This window comes from Mytilus edulis, chromosome 14 (assembly GCF_963676685.1).
Source record: "Mytilus edulis chromosome 14, xbMytEdul2.2, whole genome shotgun sequence".
NCBI lineage: Eukaryota > Metazoa > Mollusca > Bivalvia > Mytilida > Mytilidae > Mytilus > Mytilus edulis.
This window is the reverse complement of record NC_092357.1, coordinates 40,314,285-40,324,529: the sequence shown is the minus strand read 5'-3', so window position 1 is coordinate 40,324,529 and position 10,245 is coordinate 40,314,285. Positions and strand designations below refer to the sequence as shown.

The 10,245-nt window shown below is 31.2% G+C and overlaps 2 long non-coding RNA genes across 2 annotated transcripts in view; one reads left to right on the top strand and one right to left on the bottom strand.

The window, feature by feature from the left end:
* Window positions 1-880: 880 nt before the first annotated feature.
* LOC139502444 (uncharacterized) lies at window positions 881-9,348 on the bottom strand. The gene is made up of 3 exons (XR_011658842.1): window positions 9,155-9,348; window positions 2,880-3,087; window positions 881-1,878 (listed from the first exon to the last, which is right to left on the bottom strand). It is a non-coding gene; the product is annotated as an uncharacterized lncRNA (long non-coding RNA).
* A 160-nt stretch (window positions 9,349-9,508) lies between these two features.
* LOC139502443 (uncharacterized) overlaps window positions 9,509-10,245 on the top strand; it is a 16,310-nt gene continuing 15,573 nt past the window's right edge. Inside the window, exon 1 of the long non-coding RNA XR_011658841.1 lies at window positions 9,509-9,621. This is a non-coding gene — a long non-coding RNA (uncharacterized lncRNA). The remainder of the gene's footprint in view (window positions 9,622-10,245) is intronic.

The window sequence follows — 10,245 nt, the reverse complement described above, 5'->3', positions numbered from 1 at the left end:
ATAAAAATAAATGAAAAAAAAAACATGAAAAATTTACAAAATTATTTTTTTCCAAAATGCTGAAAAAAGTTTATATTCCATTTCTTTTTTTCAAAATTAAACAAAAAGGAGAAACAAATGGTTAATTATCACCACCAGATATAGGTACCCTTGGATATAGGTATAAATGCCACATGAGAATATTCACGTCTGCCAAAAGATTGGAATGTGTTCACATTTCATTTCAATGGTAAAAACTCTTCACAGAACAGATCAGTTGGAGACGGTCAGTTGGAGGTGATTTGTTTAACATAACCTGGACAGTAGCTGCAATTAGTTCCTGAAAGTTCCTAATCATTTAGTAGTGGTAAGTGTTATTTTAGTTTGTTGTTATTATATCTGTAATAAACATGTTTTGTTGCACTATGATTTTTGCCTTTGTCTCAATAGCAGCTAACTTTTTGTATATATTGTACATGTACATGCATTTAATCGTCAAATCATCAACCCAACAATGTAAGATCTGTAAATTTGCTTTCACAAATTTTTTGTTCTTCCCATGCCGGGATTCTAATCCATGCTACTGAGATATTGTGACACCAAATCTGTACAATTTTTAAACACCAGAGAAGAGCAGATGATTTAAACACTTTTGTGTAATCCAGCATTATATAAGATGTTTTTGTGTCTAATGTTATTTTTGCAGTTTGAGAATTCAAAAACATGTTCATTATGTCCACTGGTTGTGTTTGGTTGCTGTCTGCCTTATAAAATGGATTTCCTTTTTTTGTTATTTGCTTAAATTTGTCTATTAGCTTTCTCTTTTGAAATTAAATAAAAACAGTTCACAAATTAAGTGTGCTGGGCTTATTTTAATTAACCTTCATCAGAAACATACTAACAAAAATTTGAAAGCAAAGGATGTAGATACCATAATCTTGGGACTTAATAAGCCCATGTATAACGATCTTTAAATTCAGGCTTTTGCTCATTGTTGAAGACTTCAGGTGACCTGTACTTGTTTACATCAGTGCCCTACTATGCAGGGCTAGTAGTTGTCTCAATTGCAATCATTCAATGTATCCTTGCTTTTGTATCATTTAAAGACTTCAATTCTTTAATCATTTCAGTTTACACATTTTAATTTCAAAACATTCAACAGATCTTTCCAAATAACAAATTTTGTAAACAACAGATATAATTGGTAACTGGTAATTATTTTACAGTCAATATGTTTTTATATTTATCAAGAGGCATCATAATCATGTTCATTAAATTCTTTTCTTGTCAGACTGTTACTGATCTCAAAACCAGTGAAAATTGCAAGTAGCTTTTAGTTTCTAGTAGTACTATTTTGATAAGATGTGTAATTTTTCGTCATTTCTTTTGATGTTCTGTCATATCCAGTCAGACTATTTCACATGTTGAACTTTACTCACAATTATATTTCATCTGTAAATGCTAAATTATGCAACTTCTAATGCAGGGAGACATGGGGGTTACTAATTTTTTAAATGTATAACTAGTTTTTATCTTATACAGTATATTTTTTAATATCAAAATAAAAATAATTAAAACTGAGTATTTAATAACAATATTTATTTGCAATTTTTTTCATTTTCCATTATCTAACTTTAGTTTGCCTCAACTAAATGTTATGAAACTTATAAATCTAGGAAATTTGTAGAATATATTGTTGTTAATTGACCATGTTGATTTGCCATAATTTATCACATTCACACATATTCATTGCAAAAACATCTTCTTTTTCATAAGTGTCTACAGGAGCTTGTTGATCTGTATCTTTTCTTTAAAGAATCATCATGATAGCTTCTGTTCCCTTCACTTTCAGGACATAAATGAGATCTTCAGGAAAATGTCTACTCCTTATATCTTAATCTGAAAAAACAAAACAAAAAATATGCTTTGACATAGTTTGACATATTTTTACAAGATTGTACATACTGAAATGTCTTGCCTGCTTTATGGTCATGATTGGTCTTTCTGTTGCATGTTTCAATCTGAAGAATATACCACAATTAGTTCCTAAAACATATACACATGACTAAATTTTTCTTCCAACATGATTTTTATTTATTTACTAATCAAGGTGAGAGTAGACAATGAAAAGTAGATAAACATATATAGATTACCGTAGCTTCTCAACTTTAATTTGATATCAACAAAATGTATTGTGGCATTTTCTCAAATATCAGTGGTGGATCCAAGGAGAGGGTTCCGGTGGTTAGAACCCCCCTTTTTTTGAGACAATCAATGCACTTGAATGGAGACATTGAGTTTGAACCCCCTCTTTAGAAATGTCTGAATTCACCCCTGAATATAATACAGGTTACCCAATCATCACAGTTGATTGACCATTATGGATAAACCATTTAACAGATGATATCGGATGTTTCTTACTTCGTACCTACAATCCGCTTTCCTTTTCATGAATGTGACCTACCGAAATAGACTATATACCAAGTTTGTAATAACATGTGCAACACGAAGGGTGCCACATGTGGAGCAGGATCTGCTTACCCTTCTGGAGACCCTGAGATCACCCCCAGTTTTTCATTTTGGTGGGGTTTGTGTGGCTCAGTTTTTAGTTTTTAATGTTGTTTCTAGTGTACTATTAATTGTCTGTTTGTCTTTTTCATTTTTAGCCATGGCCTTGTCAGTTTATTTTCGATTTATGAGTTTGAATGTTGCTATGGTATATTTCACCCCTCTTTTTTTTAACAGGAGGTTAATAAGCTGTAATTAGCAATGGATGTTAGTAGCCATTTAATTCTTTTAAATCAAAACTAGTCTGAAGTACTGAACCATGTTTGATTGAAATATTTGTAGATGCTATAATGACACACTTCTTCAAACATCAGTAACAGTTATAATCATACCTTTGCTGACTTCTGCATTTGGTTATGTCTTCAGTTTCTTTTCTCATCTGTCATAGTATCAATATTATATATGTAGCATACCACCATCTTGATGCATTCTGTATTACAAATAGTTACTCAACAGTTTTATCGTAGCAATCTTTTGGTGTTTTTTTTTATCAGGAACTACATGTTCTATATTCTGGAAATCTTACAATGCATGGAAAAGCTGAAATTATAAATTAGGTAAATAAATTTTAATCAATATGAAACGACACAATCAGCTTTTTTAATGATAAATGTGTACTAAGTTTCAAATTGATTGGACTTTAACTTCATCAAAAACTACCTTGACTAAAAAAAATTTAACCTGAAACTGAGGGAACACTTTTAATTTCTATGTTCAGTGAACCATAAAAATGGGGTCAAAAGTCTTTAATTTTGTTTTAAAATAAGAAAGATCATATCATAAGGAACATAAATACTAAGTTTCAAGTTGATTGGACTTCAGCTTCATCAAAAACTATCTTGACCAAAAACATTAACCTGAAGTGGGAAGAATGGATGGACAGACAAACAAACAGACGAAAGGACGCACAGACAAGAAAACATAATGCTTCTCTACTATTGTAGGTAGAGCATAAAAATTCATAAAAGAACTAGCAAAAAAAGGCACCAACAAAAAGAAACAAATCTAAAGTAATTGTCCATTAACCAGGAAACCCTTGTTATTCCCCTTTTGTTGCTCCTAATTCATAAACAGATTGAGTCACAACTCCAATATTCCAACCCATACTATCCTTTGGAGTTTTGTGGTGTGGAAACTTCAGGCAATTCTATAAACTGTTCTACAAATTATTGTCTGGACAATAGAAAATTGATTATTTGGGCCCCTTTTATACCCCTTTTCCTACACCAAAGGGACCATAAATTAACCCCCAAATCAATCTCAAACCTTCCTTTTTGTGGTTTCAAACTTCAAAGATTTATATTTACTTATGCTAAAACTATTGGCATTTTTTTTAATTAAACTTAAGTTATTGGCAAATTTCCAATGGATTTTATTAATACTGAAGTTATATATGTTGGTAAATTTCAAAATCACATCTTTAAGGTGGTACCCAACACTTGAACTAAAATTAATTTGGCTGGTTTAATTTTCTTAAAATTTTGACAAAGTATTTACTTTGACTCTTTGACAAAAATATAAAAATTTAAATTTTTTTGAACCAACCGTTTTATCAGAAAAATTACACTGGTTATATAGCAGTTTGACAAACATTCATTTTGATCATTGAAAAGCTTAATATCCCTTTAACAACACAACGTAATTAAAACGTTTAGCTGACTTTACAGAGTTATCTCCCTGTAGTGTTAGGTACCACCTTAAAAGTTGTGTGAAATAATTCAAATATAACTTTTGGATTACCTCCCTTACACAGCTTTCAAATTGTCTTGACTATCCTTTAACCAGAAAAATAATTGTTTTTCATCTTTTTTGCCCCTTATTCATAAATGGTTTTATCTATACCCTCAGCCAATCCTAACCATCCCATAGTAGTATAGAGCATTGGGGTATAATTTTAGAAAGATCATACACTTTTACACAAGTCATTAACTTAAAACTACAAAAATGCTTGTGTTTGGCCCCATCATTCTTGGCTGTTTGCCCCATAACCCTAAAAATAAATTCCAACCTTCTTCTTATAATATTTAACATTGTGGTACAATTTCAGAGGAATTGAAATACTTATACACAACTTATTGTCCTGAAACTAGATAAATGCTTGTTTTGGTCCCCTTATCCTAAACCTTAGGGACCATAACCCCCAATATCAATCCCAAGCTTCCTTTTGTTGTTTTAAACATTGTGTTAAAATTCTATTCATTTCTATCAACATGATTAACTTATACTGAAGTTATTATCTGGAAACCATCCGTCTTCGAACGATGCACAAAGACGATGTGATACCAATATAATTATATGATTGCAAAAATTTTATGGTTGTATAAAAAGGTATTCTAGACTTTATACTAGAGGCTCTAAAGAACCTGTGTCGCTCACCTTGGTCTACATGTATGTGAATATTAAACAAAGGAAGCAGATGGATTCATGACAAAATTGTGTTTTGGTGATGGTGATGTGTTTGTACATCTTTCTTTACTGAACATTCTTGCTGCTTAAAATTATCTCTATAATGTATACTGAACTTGACCCAGTAGTTTTAGTGGAAAATGTTAGTAAAAATTTACAAATTTTATGAAAATTGTTAAAAATTGACTATAAAGGACAATAACTCCATAGGGGATTAATTGACCTTGTTGACCATTTCGGTCATGTTGACTTATTTGTAAATCTTTCTTTGCTGAACATTATTGCTGTTTACAGTTTATCTCTATCTATAATAATATTAAAGATAAAAACCAAAAACAGCAAAATTTCCTTAAAATTACTAAATCAGGGGCAGCAACCCAACAATGGGTTGTCAGATTCATCTGAAAATTTCAGGTCAGATAGATCTTCACCTGTTAAACAATTATACCAATTATACCCTTATCAGATATATGCTCTAAATGCTTTTGTTTTTGAGTTATAAGCCAAAAACTGTATTTTACCCCTATGTTCTATTTTTAGCCATGGCGGCCATCTTGGCTGGTTGGCCGGGTCATCTGACATATTTTTTTAACAAGATACCACAATGATGATTGTGGCCAAGTTTGGTTTAATTTGGCCCAGTAGTTTCAGAGTTCTAGAAGATTTTTGTAAAGGTAACAACGCCGGATGCAAAGTGATGGGAAAAGCTCAGTAGGCCCTTTGGGCTAGGTGAGCTAAACATTACTTTTTTCTAGTTTATAACTGAGTGAAGGAAATATCATATATACCCAATAAATCATCAAATTCGAAACATATTTCTATGTTGATTAAAATGAAGCTTTTTATTATTTGATGCAAATTTTATGTTCGGAGAGCATTCTACAGCTATTTTCCAGTATTCATTTAGGAATTACTTGATCATGAAAAAAGTGGTGTTTAAAATATAATACAGGGGACTCATATTCATTTTAACTTTATTTCGTGCTGCTACTTTTGATTTTACACAGTTAAGATGGCTCAGACTTATTCAAAGTCTCTATCAGAATGCCGTATTATTTTAATCTTTACAAAGAGTACCTCAAATTTGTCGAAAAAAAATAGGGGTTCCAGACCATTTAAGCTCAAAATTTTACTTTAAATAGGTACAAGCATGTTAAAGGGACCATTTTCAATGAAATGATAGGAAAACAGAGGTGCTGACATATTTTTATGGGATATCAAATAAAAACTGTCTGTGACACCTCAGGTGTGACCTGGTCCAAATCTGAAATGTACAAAGCTGAAATATAGCTTCAAATATTAAGCAAATACAAGGACTTATATATACATGTATGCGTCCCTGGCAAATACAAGGGTCACCAATAAGGAAAAATAAAAATTTGGCTTAAAACCCAAATTTTGGAGGGAAAATGGTGAAATTGGGTGAAATGTCAATTTGAGCCTTTAGCAGACCTCACTCACAGTACAGAAATTGCTAACAAAACCACATAGAAGCACATTTCAGAGATGCAAGTAAGAATTGTATAGCTTAAAATTTATAAAAAAAACATAAATATTTAAAAGTTTTTAGGAAAGTTAATTGTTCAATAACATGTAAATTATTCTCACTGATTTTTGTGATAATTGTCTTTTGATGGATCAATAATAAAAAAACAAACTTTATATTTTTCCCGCTATCCATTTTATTTAATAAGTTAAAGAAAAAACGGATAAAATATAAATGTAAACAACAGATCAATAATGTTGTTATTGATGCAAACGTCACAACGTGCGTTATTTCACTACTGTTTTGGCTGACGTACCATGTGACGTAGAAATGGCAGCGCACACGTTTTTGACGTCGGATCTTGATAAATGTGTCTATAAGCTAGTAGTCAGCTTGGAATTAATAAAAACAATGATGTCATGGATGTATGAACTGTAAATCACGAAAACAGGAATTTAATACATTAGGATTTACAAGTTCGTTTAAAATTACATTTTGTATATATTCTGAGACTTGTATTAAAAAACAAATTATTTTGTTAAAAAATAGCAATGAAGATAAATTAATACATTGTACTCCAGTGTTCTACTATCATGACAGTGACTAAGCAAATAGCTGAATAGGGGAAATAATAAATTGGTTGTGGCAATACAAAAATTCAGCAAATTTTTCAACAAACTTTAACATGTAATGTTCATTAACATTATGCAACTGGAGTACAAAAAAAAAAATCAGAGCAAATTGATCCAGGGCGAACAAGTACAAGTGTGAGTGATAAATTTGTCCTGGTAAAATATGTCAGGGCGGACAAATATTACTATATAGTATAAAAAGTCCATGGTTACAGAATTTACTAGTATATATTTAGTTCGATATTAGTTATATATGTCCCCAGACAAATTTTCCTAGGTAATCATGTCCTATAAAATCCTATAAAAGATTCAATTACTTGCATTTGCAAATTTAAATCTTATGTTTTAGTAATGTTTAAGAGTCACATAGTTAAATTTTTGATAAAATTTATGTCCCCAGACTATTAATTTTCCCACAAAGTCATGTCCATGTCATTAGAAGTCCTAGTTTTAAATGTCTATGCCTTTAATTTTTAAAAGTGAATATGAATGTAATATGTTTTAACATTGTTATAGACAAAACGAAAGAGTTGTGTATCAATCTGTTACAGCTAATTTCCTACAGCATGTAGAGCAAGACTTAAGTTAGCTTGCTTGCTTTGTATTTAAATTGTACACTCATTAAGATAATATCCAATTAAATTCAAATATTAAATATACAGGTTAAACTATGCCTATATATATTATATAAAGATGACCATCATGTCAATCATATTAACAAAGCTTGTATAAACAATTATACAAACAAAGAAGGTAAGCCAACCAAAGTTTTGCATTATATGCATTAGGAAATTAGCTGTAAATAAAATTTGTCTCCAGACTAATTTTCCTAGGAAATCATGTCCATGTCATATTTTCCTAGAAAATCATGTCCATGTCATTAGTATTGAATTCCTAGGTAAAAATGTCCTAGTCCAAATAATTATGACAGCTTGAAAGGCTATTATATTTTTTTTCTTTGAAGCCTTACTTCGACGAACTAAGTGAGGCGTCAAAGAAAAAAATATAAAAGCCTTTCAACTTACAAGACGTCATAATTTGACGAAGTAAGGCGTCAAAGAAAAAAAATATAATAGCCTATCAAGACGTCATAATTATTTGGACTAAAAATGTCCATGTCTTTTATTATAAAAAATATTATAAGCAAAGGAAACTGAATATTTATGTTTTTAATAATTAGGTTATTAAGGAAATATTCTTCATTTTTATTGGAAAAAAAATTCTTCTATTTTCCAATCTTATCTATAAAAAAAAATGTTCTATTTTAAATATATTTTATGATACAAAAAAACTATTAGAAAAACAAGTCTTGTGACATATTTTCCTAGGAAAAGTTGCAACATAAATTACTACCTATGGACTGATTTTCCTAGAAACATTTGTCCTGAGACTAATTCCTAGTAAAATCATGGACATGGACTTAATTAACTAGGAAAAAAAGTCTGGAGAACAAATTTTACAACCGGACCAAATTACTGTTACACTATTCCAACTAATACATCTTATCGCTATTTGTCCGCCATTACTGGACATCACACAAGTTCCCGTAAAATTTTGACATCATAATAGAAAATATCTGACGCCACAATGGAAAAGAGATTGTTGTATGACGTCAAAAGTTCAAGCGGAACAGGTTCTTGGGTCAAGCAGGAATAGCGATAAGGTGTATTATGACGTCTGGCAAGGCTATTTTTATTTTTTTTCTGGGGCGTCCCAGAAAAAAAACTGAGACCAGATCTATACCATTTTTATTCATGAGTTGTGATCAGTATCAGATATAAATGAGGGGGAGGACAGGGATAAGGGAGACAGGGAAAAAGGAGGTAGGAGAAAGGGGTGGGAGAAAGGGGGTAGGAGAAAGGAGAAGTTGGAGAAATAAAATAAAATATGAAGAAATAAAATATCTCTCTTTTTTCCGGTAAATTAAAAAAAAATAAGGAGAAGAGGGGTAGGAGAAAGGAGAAGAGGGGTAGGAGAAAGGAGAAAAGGGGTGAGAGAAGGAAAAAGAGTACCCCCCTGTCCTAGCTCCCCCTCATAAATGCTTTTTCAGATCCTTTTTTCGCTTGTTCTATTAAAATCTTACCACGTAAATTCCTTAACTCTCTTTTTTATTTAATTGAATGTTGATTTTGTTTGCCTCAAAACAAACTGTTTTTCCTGTGAATAATTTTCAATCTCCTTGCTTCTAGTATGAAAAATTTGCAAATCATCTTTGACAGACGACGCGAGCACGAATCGCAATCTGTCAACAAAGTTCTAAATGCACATAAAAATAGTCCGCTGTCGAGTTTTAATTTGATTTAGAATGACAAGACATTTCATCGTTCTTTGTAGAACAAACCATGATATCAATACACATTAGTATTTTGTTGATCTTTCTAGGGATGTTGCGACTTTAATAATAAATATTCGTGTAGTAATATGCCCCAACTTTTCTGTACGAAAGGAGACCGTAAACAGTAAAGACAGAGCAAACGAAACTTGAGGATGAAGATGAAGATGTGTTGATAAGATCTGATACGTAAAATGCATAAAACTTAAATTTTCTCGGTAAAAAGTCACTTACTATTATTTCTCTTTCAAAACTGCCATTAAGGAAACACGCATTAAAATACCCGTTTGGAAAAAAAGGGGGGGGGGGTCTCAACGGAAGATTCCGGGAACGTTCGGCCTGATATATATATATTTAGCCGTCATGTTAAGGCCGTAGTTTTTTTATTTATAGTTTTACGAACCCTCCTACCCTAATTTTTGCCAAATAGGAAAAAAAAAAATTTAAAATGTTGATTTTTATTTTTTTTTTCTCCTCCGACCCAGTGTTTTTCATGCAAAAAATAAATAAATTTTAGTTCATAACTGCATGAAAGAATCTAAATTTATGCTCTTGGTGATTTAGTAAGTTGTTGCAATATGATTTTCAATTCAAACCTTGTCAAGAAAAAAAAATTAGTTGTTACACTAGTAGAAAATCTCCTGGTGAAATAATTTTTTGCGGTTGGTATTAAAAAAAAATCAGCAGCAGCAGCAGTTTTTTTGTTTTTTTTCGTCCTCTTACCCATTGGTTTTGTCTAAAAATTTCGTAAAACTAAAAATATAATGACTATGGCCTAAGAATGTAAATTATTTGAATTAATATGGGGAAGTTTGTTGAAATGTTAGCCGATTATGGCCAGA